Genomic DNA, 15928 nt, shown 5'->3' with positions numbered 1-15928 from the left:
CATTCCTCATCTGTTCTTGCATGCTGTCTTTTTCATCCATTAGCATAGTTGTTTTAAATTCCCAGACTGATAATTCCAACATTCCTGCCATGCCCAGTTTTGCTACTTGTCTCTTCAAATTGTGTTTTTGCCTTTTAGTGTGGCTTTTCATTTTTTTCCTGAGAGCCGGACATGACGTAATGGGTAAAAGGAGCTGTTAATGATGTCTTGAGCTGGGGGAGGGGAAGGGTCGTGTCCACGGCCAGGTCTCAGTCTTGGCTGGGCCTGGACCTCCAGACTGTGAACTTCACAAGTGCTTTTTTTAGTATTTTTTCTCTACTCTTTTAGTTGGAACAGGATGGCTAGAGTGGGTTGGCATTGGGTATTTGCCCTGTGTCCTCCCATCCTACAGATCTGAGAAGAGTTGTTGATTTTTCACTCAGGTTAGCCTTTACTCGTTGTGAGGATGGAGTGGTACCTGCCAAACTTCTTATGTGGGGAGCCAGAAACCACATTCATAAGCATATTCAAAATTGTTAGTGGCCAAATGACTTTATTCTTTAAAATTCTGAATATTAACTTGCACACAGAGGATGAGGACCTATCACAGACACAGTGAGAATGCCAGTTTGAGCCTAGACAGACTTTGAGAAAACAATATCTGGCTTTGATTTTAATTCATATTACAGCTCAGGACCTGCCATGTAATGTCACTGTTACATTACACCATGTAATGGGTCTGGGCAAGGTACATACATACCCCTTGTATGATCTAAGTATATGGGTGATTCGCACATATAATTTGTTTGTATATGTACCTGACATACTAGGTACCTGATAAACAGCAGTTTTTGGGGTTGTAGCATAAATAGTAAGTGCTTACCAAAGATTCGTTCATTTAAAAGGTGATAAGTAGACAAAATGGCATTTCCTTATTAATCCCTGTAGATTTCATTTCTCACTGAAATAACTAAGCTCTTTAGCTGGAAGCCCATTTACAGAACACAGGAAAAAATGGAAGAAAAGGGGATTTCTTTGTGTTAAATTCCTTGTCACTATATAATTAATGCAAGGCAAAGCTCTTACAGCTAAATCAAAGGTTAAACATTGGCATACTAGGCACAGCAAAATTAAATCTTTATTTTGCTTAAATTAACTTAAAAGCACAACAAAAGTGATTTTTTTCCCCCATCCTTGTTTTCCTGCTCTGCAAAATAAGCCCTCAGCAGGATTACTAGTGGTTTGGTTTGTTGAAAATGAGAGAGCATGAGGAAGGGTCTTCAGTGTTACATGTTTCTCACCTTGGGAAGCATCAACCCCAGGTGCTCTGGCCCTCATGTCAAAAGGCCACAGAAGTGCTTCCTAAGGCACAGGAGCTGCATTTCTGCTAAATTCAACAAAACACCTGGGGGTCTGGTTTCCATAGGCTAGCTGCTCTAACCCTGGGTTTGCCTTTCCTGATTTCTGATTAAAATTCTTAATATAGCTGATTAACTCTTCCTCTGTCTCAATAAAACTAAAATATATGTAAATAATGTGAGTAGTAACACAAGGGCAGAGAAGTACTTATTTAATACTTTAAGTGACTCTAAGCTCACAATGAATTAATTCAAATTACATGATAGATTCTCACAAACCTTAGAGGTTCATTTCAGAGTATTACATTGACTTAAAAAAGAAAACAAAGGTTTTAGGGGATTTATCAGTGTAGAGGGTAGACGGCTGACTCTCCTGTGCTCCCAAAAGCAGCTGGAAATGTGCTCACATATATTCCACTGTTGTTATGATAGGGAGTGCATTGGTATTGACATTGATGAAAGATTTTTTTTTTAATGTGCCATTACTTTTGATATCCTGTCTTAGAGACTTTATTCTGAATCTAATGTTATATTTAAGTAGAATTCAATACAACAGAAGATATTTCATAATATTGCATTTCATTATTGGAATCAATTAATTTAATAAGGGGATTCCTCTCCAACTTCTAGGGTTTACTTTTTTTTTTTTTAAGATTTTATTTATTTATTTGACAGAGAGAGAGAGAGAAAGAGAGTACAAGCAAGGGGAGCAGCAGAGAGAGAAAGAGAAGCAGACTCCCCACTGAGCAGGGAGCCCGACGTAGGACTCCATCCCAGGACCCTGGGACCACGACTTGAGCCTAAGGCAGACGCTTAACTGACCGAGCCACCCAAGCGCCCCAGGGTTTACTTTCATATGTAAGTTTCCTTTTACTTCTGTACAGTGACATTCCAAATCAACAACGTGTCATCTTTCAGTGGCTGGGATCTTGGGATTTCTTTGTCGGCAAACATTGACACAGATAGGAAAAAAAACACAGTGTGTTTTGAACTTACTCATTTTATTATTTTACCAATGGTTGAAGTAGATTCTTAAATTAGCAAACCCACTTGTATTTAGATTTTTTCTATCTGCTGGAGTTATTTTTGAATGGTGTGTATTCATGGCCTTTAGGATAACAATGGCAACAACACAGGACAGTTCAGGTACTGAAAACCCAAGGGAACAACGAGAAATCCTTGTTGTTTGTTAATGGCTGGAGCTGGAGAAGTAATCTTGGGCAGACACTATATGAGACTTTAGTTAATAAAACTTTATGTTAAGCAGGTGTATTTCATGAATAAAAGTACTTGTGAAATATATTTAATTTATAATTTTGTAAAAATAAGACTGAAATTGAGCAGACAATCTATTTTTATCTCATTCTCTGTGCTAGCTGTTCTTTAGTGCAGGATCTGGGGTGCCAGGGAGACGGGGTTTTGTGATGGGCTTATCTGAACGGGGTGGGCCAGGGTGTGCAGGGGGCTGTGTGAATGTCCAAGAAGATTTGCTGGGTCAGAGGAGATGTGCACGTGTGTCCATGCTAGGCCCAGGACACAATGACGACCAGAGTCCATCTGGACACCATTTCTAGGGAGGTTTGCTCAGAGTGTCCTATTCACTCAAGTTACCTTGACCTCAATCTTAGGGAGTACACAAAACGCCTATTAAAACCTAAGTAAGAAAATAAACAGAATTCCAAATTGTGCCCTTCATGGAAAATGAGAGAGAGGAGAAAACATTTTTTTCTTTAAACTGTCACTTGTTTATGTTTTCCTCACTATCACTGAGATGGCTCACACCTATAGTCCCACTTTTAAAACACATCACACCTTTGTGGAGGCCTCCTAATTGTGTGATGCCACAGTCAAGCATGCTCCCCCTTCATTCACCCACTGAAGGTCTGTGTTCTATGGACTGATGGCCCTGCTCTCAGACCTCATCTCCCAGGAAAGATCCAGGGAGACTCCATGCGGAACAAGGCTGTCACTCCCAGCCAGCAGCAAAGAGGGCTTTACTCATGGTTTTAGCAACCCCGTCCTTGTCTGTATGTGAAGAGATCCCCTAAAATAAAACCCGCGTTCAGATGATGAGGTTAACGTCTGTTAATTCTTACTAAGGCAATTTTTTGGTAATTAAAAAAAAATTAGGATCAAAGTTTTAAATCTGTATAATAGTTTCAAAGGAAGTGTTTAAAAAGTACTTTAAAAACAGTATAATCCCTATCTTACAAAATCACTAAAGTCAACAAAATATTTTAGTGCTTGCTTTCTTCCCTGGAAAATGCAGAATTTCAATCATTTTCATTGGGAAAAGAATAGTAATTAGTTTTAGCACTCATCTAAAAAATGGTATTATCAGACATCATTACAAAAAATTTAAAGATTTTATTTTTTTAAGTAATCTCTACAACCAGCATGGGGCTCGAACTCATAACCCCGTGATCAAGAGTCACATGCACTCCGACTGAGCCAGCCAGGAGCCCCTCATTACAAAAATGTTTAAATTCAATGTATGAAGATACACAATTCTATGTAGGTTAGAAAATAAAATCACATTTTCCCCATAGAATTTAGATTCCATAGCACACCTGATGAAGTATCAAAACTAGTATAAGGCTTCTGTGGCATACTGTACTAATTTCAGAAAAGTCAAGCACTTTCGACCCAACACACACACAAGGCATACTCCGCTTAATGTCTTGTCTATAAAGGAAGGCACTAGCATTAAACTCCACTGATTATGAAATACATAAATATTCTTTGTTTCATTTCAGGGAATATTTTCTAAATGTTTTTCAATGTAACAACATGAAATAGAAGTAAATTCCCATATTTTAATTGACTCTATTCTGATAATGAAGGTTCTTTTATTCCTTTCTCAGAAGAGAACAATAAGTAGCTGGCTTTTTATAGCTACCCGTGATTGCCAATCACCTGAGTACAACCTCATCCTAATCAGAAGTTTTCTTCCAGGGTGCCTGGGTGGCTCAGTTGGTTGAGCAACTGCCTTCGGCTCAGGTCATGATCCTGGAGTCCCTGGATCGTCCCCGCATTGGGCTCCCTGCTTGGCAGGGAGTCTGCTTCGCCCTCTGACCCTATCCCCTCTCATGTGTTCTTTCTCTCTCATTCTCTCTCTCTCAAATAAATAAAATCTTTAAAAAAAAAAAAAAAAGAGGCTCTTATGGAAAAAAAAAAAAGAAGAAGTTTTCTTCCATTCCTTTTGTAAGATTTTGATGTTGTACAACCCTCTTATCAGGGTATGCGGCTGAGATTCCATACGGGGTTAGTGAGCCTCTCTCCCCCCTACAGACCCAAACAGGGAGGTTACTGTCAACCCTTGTGCTTGGCTGGTATTGTCCACAAGAATGCAGAACTGGAAAGCTTTTCTCTCCTAAACTATGTTCTTGTCAAGTGATGTGTTTTACAAGGAAATAAATGTGCTTATCATGTAAGTTGATGTACTTGGGTAAAGTTAAATTTCAAGTCCTTCATTTGAAAGTCATCAGTGTGAAAGGAGTTTTTAGCAGATCTGCTTAACCCTGGAAATGACTCCATAGTGGATTCACCAAAGACAAAGGAATAAAATCTCTGCGTATATTGATCATACATTAGGAGATTTTGCTCCCAGAAGGCACTATCTCTAAGTACTATAAAGAATTCCCCCTTTTGATTCCTTGTGAGTCTTGGTTACATGAGCTCCGATTGTAACCATTAAACAAACCTCCTTGTATACTGAGCCTGTATTTTTATGCCTGGCTGGAAGGAATAATGGCCCCGTAGTCACTGCAGCCTGCTGTGTGGTTGCTGGGAGAGTGGATTAGCTATGCCTGTTTTGGTTTTGAATGAATATACCCCCTGGCAAGCCATGCGGCCAAAATAGTTTCTTAGGTGGCACATTTATAGAGCTGGTGGTTTCCCCCTTCCAAGAACCCTATCCTATGGGCTCAGCCCTCCTTATCCAAAATACGGAGACACAGGGACAGCACTCAGTAGTTTTCCCTGCCTGCCTTTCTTATTCCCTTTCCTCTTCCTAGCTGTGGAAGGAGAAAAGAATGTAAGGACAAGTCTGAAAGACTTTACCTCATTCTTCCTGTCACATCTCTGGGAAAATCAGACCAACTAGTTTATATGAATGATCTACATCAGGAGGTTAAGAACAGTGAGACCAGCTGACCCTGAATTTTGTGCTCCATGTATTACTCACGAGAAAAGTATTTGCCTGAAGCCTGTTTGCCCAGCTGGTTGCCTCCCCTGATCTCTCTAGTAGACATGAGTATATTGTCTGAGCAAATCTGGGACCAGTGTGCATGCAGGGATGTGAGCAGGGGAAAGGTGTGTAGTTTCTGCCTAGCCCCCAGAGTCAGGAATTCTAGTATCAAAGTCCTGAGAACGCAGGGGAGGAGTCCATCCCGTCCCCCTCAGGCTGCAGGGAATGAACCTCCAATCAGGTCTGTAATACAGACAGCAGTTATGAGGACAGCTTTCTCTTCAAATTGATATTTGTGTATCTAAAGATCTATAAAAAAGAACATAATTTTCAATTAAATCTCTCTCAACACATTACATTTCTACCAAATTAGAGACAAAGAGTAGTCAAAAACTACTGAGAAAAATTAATAGCTGGCATAGAGTTCTGATAGCACCCATTCTAGTAAGGAAGTATTCTAATCAGTTTCCCCTGCTGCCTGACGCTGGTTTCCACAGAGGTGTGGACTGGTGTGCATTTTTTTCTTTAGTTAAAGGAGGGTATATATTCAACTCAATATGTACTATACTGATTATACCCATATAACCAAGAAAATTAATAATATATTTATGTGTAAGGAACTATGCCAATTTCCAGAGGGGATTTAAAAGATCAAATTTTTTTTATTTTTCTTTATTAAGGTGGAAAGGGGTAGAAGTCCAATTTCATCTTTATTGCCCTTTTTCTTTTTCACTCAGAAAATATGGTTTTTATTTCTTTCTTGCTACACGCACCTGTTTTTTTCTTGACTTCTTTCCAGGTTTATGTAGTTGCTTTCTGTTTTCTCTTTTTTTTGTTATTGTTGTTCTTGTTATTTTGTTCTCTTACTTCTTAAGCCCGCCAGTTCTGTGGCTCTGGGTTTCCTCTGCTTTGTATTTTTTCTAGAGATGAAGTGATGCTGGGCAGAGCATTTATCAACAACTCTGCAGGCTCCCACCCAAGTTTGCTCTTTTCTCATGAACAGCTCTGTTCACATGTGAAAATATCCATCCACATACACAGATATGAGCACACAGGGGGATTTCCTATTTAAATAAACTGATTTGAGTGCCTTTTTAATTCAAGGAGTACTTCTGTACTGAAGGCACATACCTCTAGTTTATCTGGCAGCAGTAGGAAAATACACATGAGTTTCTGGCCCAGGACAAATCTTTCTCCATAAAATCATTAAAGATTCTGTATCAATTCCTCTGAAGTAAGTGGCTTTTTCTCTCCATTCTGGCTATGTTTTAGTGCAAGTGTATTTGTCTCCTTTAGGTCCTAAAGTTTTCAACTGAAACATGTTTCTTTTTTCTCTTCTATTTTCCAAAATTGTGCTTATTTGAACCTGGATAGCAGCCATGTAGAAAGAGCCTACCTCTGTCATGCAGAGATTTTTAGGGGCTCGTAAAGCTTATTGATGCTTTCTGTTAGAGGATGCCATAAATATTTAAGAGACCACTAAAATGCCAATTAAAAGAGTTTATTTTAGAGAAAAAAAAAAAGAGACCACTAAAATGCTAAATTAAGTTTCTCCCAGTTTGTCAAGGGCATATTTTTCTCTTATAATTAGATTTCTTATACCTTCACTAGTTGTTAGTTTAAAATTAGTTCTTTAAAATAACTGAAAACTATATCTGAGTCTCATTAGAATACATCTTGAATATGACAGCAAGGCTGAGCACAGGACAAGCAACACCTGTTTCAAAGCCATTCACCTGTCTCTTCTCAAATGGTGAGGTGAAACTAGTTTAACATTTTAAAAAAGGCATAGCCGCACATTGAGGAAATAGTCCTTGAGCTCATTGTCCTTCCCCATGCTCCTCATCTACCTAGTTCTCTTTTTGGAGGCTTCTCCTCAAGAGCCGCAGTGGCCAAGAGAGCTCCTTATGGTGATGGAACAACGTTGCACGGGAGCAGAAACGATGCGCGGCTGCCTTGCTGGAAAGAAACTCATCCAGCGCAGGGTTGTTCTGTCGTCTGCATGGACGTGCGGGCCGAGTCACCAAGGCAGCCTCTCTCTCTTGGCGCCAGTCTCCGTAGAGACCCGGAGGCGGAGCTGCAGAGCAGAGCTCGGGGGACAAGAGGAGCTGCGCGGGGGCGTCCACCTGCGGCCCTCAGCGCTCCTGCGGGGAGGAGGCTGAGCTCCGCGAGCCCCGCACGGAAGCCTGACAACAGGTGCGTTTGGCTCTGCCGACAGCCGCGCGGGGGGAGGGGGAGCCCGACTCACAAAGAAGTCCACCTGCAGAGCAATCCCAGTTGCATCCCACCGTTTGTAGAGCCCTTTCTCTCATCGGAAAGGGTCTAGAACAACTACCTCCCTCCTGGAGCACCCACATCTCAGTGCACTCTCCGCCTTCTGGGTGTTTTTTGTTTTGTTGTGCTGTGTTGTGTGTTTTTCCTTTTTTCTCTCCTGGGCGTGGGTGAGTTCTGTTGTCCCTTGCTTTGCCTTTTTATTTTTTAATTGAGAAAAGCCTGAGGATTAAAGAACTGAGAATTTTATCTTCAAGGCTCCCATGTCATTATGTTAAGTTACATGGTATTCTTTATTTCCCCATTAAGTATATTAATTGGCAGCCGAGGAGATTTCCCAGAATTGTGCCTTGACTGCATAATACACGCAGATGCAAGTTTCTTGTGCACACGCACACACAAATTTAAGAAGGCACATGACAGGCTTACTATAGAGGTGAAAATAACTAATTTACTTTGTATTATTTATTCACTTATATAGCATTATTTATAGTTATTTTTGAAAACCAGGTAATAGTAAAGGGGAAATAAATTAATATTTTTATGTAAAATTCAATTTTTGCCCTCTCCTGTTGTGTTTAGAGTTAATAAATGTGCTTCCCATTTTAACGTGTGTAAAACTTATTCTAAAACTTTATAGGTAAATATCTGAAGTTTTCTGAGATATTTTAAGCAAGCTTTGTCAAAATAGAGCATCTGAAAAAGATCTATTTCCTCATTTAGTGACAAAATATTTTATTTCAAGAGTCTGATTGTTTTTGGTAGATGCTAAGGTACTCATTGGTGGTTTAATCTGTGTCCTTTGACATTTTGGGTAGCATTGTGGCAGGATTATATAAGTAGTGGGGTAGTGAAGGAGAGGAGATATGAAATGTAGGCTTGCATATAGGTAGAAATGACTATAATTTTGCAATTGTTAGGTCTATTAATGCATGCCAATTTATAGGCTACAAAAGTCAACCATTTCTTTTCTTTTGAACTCAGGTTTAGTTGGCCCCTTTTGGGTGTCTGAATTTCTATACCACAGGAAGCAAAACCTTCTAAGCATCTTGTTAATAAGCAAGTAGGTTCTAAGTGGGGACTCAGTTTTTGTTGACTTATTTTTGATCATAAGAATGAAATTATATTATCTTCACGAAAATGAGATTAATCCAAGAAAGGTGGATTTTGAAAATGAAAAGGATAAAAAATTTTCATTTCTGTAGATAAAGCCTGAAACTTCTAGGGCGCCTGGTGGCTCAGTTGGTTGGGCGGTTGCCTTCGGCTCAGGTCATGGTCCTGGAGTCCTTGGATCGAGTCCTGCATCGGGCTCCCTGCTCGGCGGGGAGTCTTCTTCTCCCTCTGACCCTCCCCCCTCTCATGTGCTCTCTCTCTCTCTCATTCTCTCTGTCTCAAATAAATAAATAAAATCTTTAAAAAAAAAAAAAAGCCTGAAACTTCTAGCTCATGTGAGTGTTAGGAATCACAAGGATGTATTTACAAAGTCTGACTACCAGAGGCAAATCTGGGTGCTTCAGGACAAGGGCTGGACCAAAGTGCTGCTCCAACAGAGATCGCCAAGGCAAAGGCCACGCACAGGTGGCAGCTCGTTCTCGAAATGAGCAAAGTAATGGCTCTTCTCCACACGGAGCAGAGGCTGCGTATGATTCTTCACCCCTTAAAGTAATGCACAGACAGCCTCATGTTTTCGTTTCTCACACTGCATCTCTATGTGCCATGTATAGTTGAGGTGTATAGTTCTCCAAGACAATGAAGGTCTGCAATGCGGCCACCTTTTATTGCTAATCCTATTCAAATGTCATGGTTTCTCCGAATTCAACACTCTCTCTTACTAATAATAGCAGCCATTTATTGATTGCCAGGACACTCTGTGATGTAGATATTATCATTTATAATGAAGAAGCTATCATTCAGAATGTCTACCTAGGTTTTCAAACATCACACACCCAAGTCTTTCTGACTCCGTGTGCTCTTTGCCTTCACAATACAAAAATTCACCTATGTAATGGTGGCTGGGTTGAACAGAAGTGGGGCTAAATCCAGGGACCCTTCTTCCATCCAGATTCACCCTCATCTGCATAAAATGTGTAGTGGCACTGTGAATAATAAAAACAGCATCTTATCCGTACTCTTTCCTTTTCCCTCTTTGGCTTCTGATATGGCTTTATAAAACTGGCATTGAGGAGGAGAAAATAAATTAATTGATAACAAAGGCTAGCTTGAGGAAGAGCATACAAATAAAGTTTAATAGAGGATATGGGCTTTTTAAAAATGAAATATAATTAATGTACAGTGTTGTACTGGTGTTGAATGTAATGAATGATTCAACACTTATATACATCAGTTGAATGGTCATCACAAGTGTGCTCTTGATCTCCTTTTCTCCCCACCCCCCCACCTCCCCTCTGGCAGCCACCAGTTTTTCTCTGTATTGAGTCTGTTTGCTGTTGTTGTTTGTCTCTTGTTTTGTTTGTTTGTTCTGCTTCTTAAATTCCACATATGTATGAAATCATTTGGAATTTGCTTTCTCTGACTGACTTATTTTGATTGGCATAATACACTCTAGCTCCATCCATGTCATTGCAAATGGCAAGATCTCATTCCTTTTTATGGCTGGGTAATATTTCTGTGTGTATATACACCACATCTTCTTTATCCATTCATCAGTCAATGGACACTTGGGCTGCTTCCATGTCTTTGCTATTGTAAATAATGCTGCTATGAACATAGGGGTGCATATATCTTTTCAAATTAGTATTTTCATATTCTTTGGGTAAGTAATTCCCAGTAGTGGAATTATTGGATCATATGATCGTTCCATTTATAATTTTTAAGACACCTCCATACTGTTTTCCAGAGTGGCTGCACCAGTTTGCATTCCCACCAACAATGCATGAGGGTTCCTTATCTCCACATCCTCATCAACAGTTGTCATTTTTTGTGCTGTTGATTTTAGCCATTCTGACAGGTGTGAGGTGAAATCTCATTTTGGTTTTAATTTGCATTTTCCTGATGTTGAGCATCTTTTCTTGTGTCTGTTGGCCATCTGGATGTCTTTTTTGGAGAAATGTCTGTTCATGTCTTCTGCCCGGTTTTAAATTCATTTTTTTCAATTTTTTTTGGTGTTGAGTCATACAAGTTCTTTATATATTTTGGATACTAACCCTTTATCAGATATGTCATTTCCAAATATCTTCTCCCATTCAATGGGTTGTCTTTTAGTTTTCTTGATGGTTTCCTTTGCTGTGCAAAAGCTTTTTATTTTGATGCAGTCCCAGTAGTTTATTTTTGCTTTTGTTTCCCTGGCCTCAAGAGACATAACCATAAATATGTTTCTAAGGCTGACGTCCAAAAGATTACTGCCTGTTTTCTTTTAGGAGTTTTATGGTTTCGTGTCTCACATTTAGGTCTTTAATCCATTTTGCTCTTATTTTTGTGTGTGGTGTAAGAAAGTGGTCCAGTTTCCTTCTTTTGCATGTAGCTGCCCTGTTTTCCAAGCACTTTTAATTTACTCATTGTATTAGTCTACTTGGGCTGCCATAACAAAATACCATAGACTGATATTTATTAATGGAATGACAGAAATTTATTTTCTCACACTTCTGGAGGCTGGGAAGTCCATATCAAAGTGCTAGTTGATTAGTTTCCTGGTAAGGACTCTCTTCCTGGTTTGCAAATGGCTGCCTCCTTACTGCGTCTTCATATGGCAGGAAGAGAGTGGGGTGGGGAGAGGGAGGGAGAGGGAGGGAAAGAGGGAGGGAGAGGGCAAGGAAGAGAGAGGGAGGGAGGGAGAGGGAGAGAGGAAGCAAGGTCTCTGGTCTTTTCTTCTAAGGACACTAATCCTATTAGATCAGGGCCCTACCCTTATGACCTCATTTAATATTAACAATTTTTTTTTAAGATTTTCTTTATTTGAGAGAGAAAGAGCATGAGAGAGAGAGAGAGAGATCACGAGTGGAGGGGAGGGGTAGAGGGAGAAGCAGACTCTGCACTGAACAGGGAGCCTGACTCGAGGCTCGATCCCAGGACCCTGAGATCATGACCTGAGCTGAAGGCAGATGCTTAACTGACTGAGTCACCCAGGAGCTCAACATTAACAACTTCTTTACCCCAGTACAGCCAAACTGGGGGTTAGGGCTTTAGCATATGAATTCTGGAGGGCATGGTTTAGTCCATAGCACTTTTCCCATTCACAATTCTGTGTTTCTGAGAGAAAAGTAGGTATGTCATTATCATTAAAATCACATGGACAGCCACTGCCATAACTAAACAATTGTGAAGGGATTTGTAAATATTTTAAAAGAAAGTTTGAATCTCTGAGTGTGTAAACATAATCATCCCTAATAAAATTGCTTTTAATAAATACATAAAGAATACAAAAATTAGGAGATGCAGGAAAAGCAGTTCTAAGAATGAAGTTTATAGACATAAACACCTACATTAAGAAAAAAACTATCTTGGGGTGCCTGGATGGCTCAGTCAGTGGAGCATGTGACTCTTGATCTCAGGGTTGTGAATTCAAGCCCTACATTGGGTGTGGAGATTACTTAAAAATAAAAATATTTAAAGAAAAAGAAAAAAATATCTCAAACAACCTAACTTTACATCTCAAGGAACTAGAAAAAGAAGAACTAAGCCCAAAGTTAGTAGAAAAAAACAAAATAACAAATATCAGAGAATAAATCAATGTAATAGACACTAAAAAAACCAAAAGATCAATGATAGCAAGAGCCAGTTTTTTAAAAAGATAAACAAGATAGATAAACCTTTAGCTAGACTTACCCAGAAAAGAGGACTCAAATAAAATTAGGAACAAAAAAGAAAAAAAAGAGAAATGACATTATAACTGATTCCTATAAGAATATAAGCTATCAAGACTTATTTATGAAGAAATTGAAAATCTGAACAGACCAATTGCTAGTAATCAAGAACCTCCTAACAAAGAAAAGTCCAGGACCATATAGTTTTACTGGTGAATTCTACCAAACATTTAGATAAGAATTAATGCCAATCCTTAAACTCTACCAAAAAATAGAAGAGGTAAGAACTTTTCCAAACTTATTTTACAAGGTGAACATTACCCTGATAACCAAGCCAGAGAAAGACACTACAAGAAAATGACAGGCCATTATCACTGATGAACATCAGTGCAAAAATCCTCAATAAAATATTAGCAAACCATATTCAACTGTGCATTAGAACAATCATTCACCATGATCAAGTGGGATTTATTCCAGGGATGCAAGGATGGTTCAACATCCACAAATCAATGTGATATAGTATATTAACAAAATGAAGAACCACAGTTATATGATCATCTCAATAGGACAGTCTCTTCAATAAATGGTGTTGGGAAAACTTAATTACCACTTCAAAGGAGTGAAACTGGACCACCATCTTACACCATACACAAAGGTCAACTCAAAATGGATTAAAGACTTGATCATAAGACCTAAAACTATACAACTCCTTGAAGAAACATAGGGGGTAAACTCCTTGGCAATGGTCCTGGCAATTATTTTTTGGATATGATACCAAAGCAAAGGCAACAAAAGCAAAAATAAACAAGCAGGATTACATCAAACTAAAAAGCTCATGCTCTGACCCTGTGAGAGAATAAAACATTCCACAAAAATAAATTTTTGGGGAAACTAAAAATTGCCTTGACAAACACCAAGACTTGTTTTATTAATCTGTGTGAAGGAAATATTTCTAAAATCTATAATATTTTTTTTCTTTTTTGGTAAATAACAAATGCAATTTTAAAAAATGGGGCACAGCATCATTTGTTGATTATATGTGTCTGGGATATTGTCATCAAGGTTCTAGGAAAACAAAGTTAAATCTTCTACAGGAAACTAGTGAAAGTTGATAAAAAACATTTCAATTTCTGAAATTCCCAACAGAATGCTGCTAAAAGTCAGAAGATATTTCTTTTATCACAAGTGTTTTTCCCCATGGATATTTCTATGATTTATTTATTCTGTATGTTCTTTTTTGCTTCATATGTTTCAATTTAGAGTTGTTATAACCTCAATTACAGTATTATTTCTGCTACTATACATGCCAGTGAATAGAATGTGAGAAAAAAAAGCTTCTGCACAGTGAAGGAAAACCATCAACAAGGTGAAAAGGCAATCTATGGAATGGGAGAAAATCTTTCAAATCCAATATCAAATAAGAGATTAATATCCAAAATATACAAGGAACTCGTATTACACAATAGAAAAACAGACAAACAAAAAAACCCCCACAAACAACCAAACTAAAAAATGGGCAAAGAACCTGAATAAACATTTTTGCAAAGACATACAGATGGCCAACAGACACATGAAAAGATGCTCAACATCACTCATCATCAAAGAAATGCAAATCAAAACCACAATGAGATATCACCTCACATCTGTTAGGATGACTATTATTAAAAAGACAAGAAACAAACAAACAAGACAAGAAACAACAGGTGTTGGTGAGGATGTGGAGAAATTGGAAACTTGTGCACGGTTGGTGGGAATGCAAACTGGTGTAACCACTCTGGAGAACAGTATGGAAGTTCCTCAAAAAGTTAAAAACAGAACTACCTGTAATCCAGCAATCCCACTTCTGAATATATATCCAAAGGAAATGAAACCATTATCTCAAAGAAATATCTACTCCCATGTTCCTTGCAGCATTATTCATAATAACCAAAGTATGGAAACAACTTAAGTGTCGATGGATGAATGGATGAAGAAAATAGTGTGTGTGTGTGTGTGTGTGTGTGTGTGTGTGTGTGTGATGGAATATTATTCAGCTTTAAAAAAGAATAAACCCACGTTGAGCTCCCTCCTCAGTAGGGAATCTGCTTCTCCCTCTCCCTCTGCCCCTTCTCCCTGCTCATGCTCTCTCTCTATCAAATAAATAAATAAAATCTTTAAACAAATAAATAAATAAAATAAAAAAGAAGAAAACCCTGCTGTTTATAGCAACATAGATGAACCTGGAGGACATTATAGTAAGTGAACTAAATCAGACAAAGAAAGACTAATGCATGGTAGCACTTATACGGGGATTAATAAAAAGTGATCTCACAGAAATAGAGGGTAAAACCATGGTTGCTCGGGGCTGTGGGGTGGGTGAAATGGAGAGGTTGGTAAAGATGAACAAGGCCTGAGGATGTAACAGGGTAACTATGGGTTGATAATAATGTATTGTATAACTGGAATTTGCTAAGAGAAAGAACCTAAATGTTCTCACCAAAACAAAAACCCAAGTGAGTAAGTGAGGTGAGGGATGTGTCAGCTCACTGGGGATCCTCCACACTGTGCACTTGTATCAAATCATCATGGTTTACACTTTAAACACCTTACAATATTATGTCTCAATTGTACCTCGGTAAATCTGAAAAAAAAAAAAAAAAAAACTCAGGCATACTCCTCAGTTTTCCTTAGGCCTTTTTGTGAAAATCACAAATTATTAGTTGCTCCTCAAGTGTGCTTTTCTTCCTTCTAAATTAGGGGTCTTTAAAAAATTTGTCAGACACATGGTTTAAATAAACCTTTTGTTCTATGCAAAACCAGACTTAAGGAGTTGACAGGGTTGATTCAGAGGGAAAAAATTCAGATAGGAACTGGATGTTAGGGTAAAGAACAGGGCCCAGGGGGCTATGGGGAGGAGAAGTGGGCAGAAACCGGGACCATAGTAACTCAGACCAGACGGGCAGCATGCTGGGGAATTTGTGCTTTTGTCGTTCAGAGGGGACGCAAGAAAAAATATGCATACTTGTGATTTTTATTCTTTTCCTAAGGCCAAAAACTCTTCATCATAATTTCTTTCTTTTTTTTTTTTTTTTTAAGATTTTTATTTACTCATCTGAGAGAGAGAGAGAGAACGAGTTGGGAGAAGGGCGTAGGGAGAGGAAAAACAGACTCCCCACTGAGCAGGGAGCCCTACAAAGGACCCTGGGATCATGACCTGAGCTGAAGGCAGACACTTAACTGACTAAGCCACCCAGGAGCCCCTTCATCGCTATTTCTTTCTTTTTTTTTTAAAGATTTTATTTATTTATTTGAGAGACAGAATGAGAGAGAGAGAGAAAGCACACTGAAGGGGGCGGGGCAGAGGGAGAAGCAGACTCCCCGCCGAGCAGGGA

Source organism: Leptonychotes weddellii, chromosome 5 (assembly GCF_054177405.1).
Source record: "Leptonychotes weddellii isolate Sample4059 chromosome 5, ASM5417740v2, whole genome shotgun sequence".
In the NCBI taxonomy this organism is placed as follows: domain Eukaryota; kingdom Metazoa; phylum Chordata; class Mammalia; order Carnivora; family Phocidae; genus Leptonychotes; species Leptonychotes weddellii.
The sequence above is the reverse complement of the archived record's forward strand: the minus strand, read 5'-3'. Positions refer to the sequence as shown.